The 724-nt window shown below is 40.6% G+C and overlaps 1 long non-coding RNA gene across 1 annotated transcript in view; it reads left to right on the forward strand.

Annotated features, from left to right (window-relative positions):
* LOC119592158 overlaps positions 1–685 on the forward strand; it is a 1,078-nt gene extending 393 nt beyond the window's left edge. The window contains exon 2 of the long non-coding RNA XR_005230415.1: positions 306–685. This is a non-coding gene — a long non-coding RNA (uncharacterized LOC119592158). The remainder of the gene's footprint in view (positions 1–305) is intronic.
* Positions 686–724: the final 39 nt, after the last annotated feature.

The raw sequence follows: 724 nt of genomic DNA on the forward strand, positions 1-724 counted from the left end.
CCTTTATATTTTCAGATATCTACTGGTATGCCCCCTCTAAAAATAGTTTAGATTATTGCGTTTCAGCTATATGTCCCATTATTTTACCATAATGAATTAACAATAAACAGTGCACTAACAACCACACATAAATTTTACATACATATGTTTGTGTAAAGAGAGAAGATAGACTGATAGACATATCGACAGAGAATGAGAGACTGTCAGACAGAGAGCGTGGGAGATTTGTTTTCACCACATGCAATTTGACAAATGAAATCCATCAAAATTTGAAACTGAAGTCCAGTATGTTTCATCCTTCGCAGATTTCCTTGTTGATGGCCATAGTCGGGGCCCTGTCCTGCTTCATGGGATCTGCTCTTGCCATGCCCGAACCCTATGCCCTCCCTGACGCTGACGCCGTGGCAGAGGCCGAACCCTGGCGCTATAGGCCCCATGGGCACATCTATACCCACTACCATAGGCCCTACGGACTCCACAGTCATATCCATTGGCGCTAAGCAGTCTCAGAGTACAATGTAGAAGACCCATTACCGCCAATTAGGATCTCTCTTTCTCTTGCAGACTAAATTTTCTACTTTCGTTTATAATGATATCTTCAAGATACTAGCTAAGCACTTAAAATGCACCTTGAGAAAAAAATGGAATTGCTACTTATTTCCAAATTAAAAGTTGTGCAAGAACAGTCTTTGTTTCATTTTCTTACATGACTTTGTTGGATTGT

Source organism: Penaeus monodon, chromosome 29, assembly GCF_015228065.2.
Source record: "Penaeus monodon isolate SGIC_2016 chromosome 29, NSTDA_Pmon_1, whole genome shotgun sequence".
NCBI classification, from domain to species: Eukaryota; Metazoa; Arthropoda; class Malacostraca; order Decapoda; family Penaeidae; genus Penaeus; species Penaeus monodon.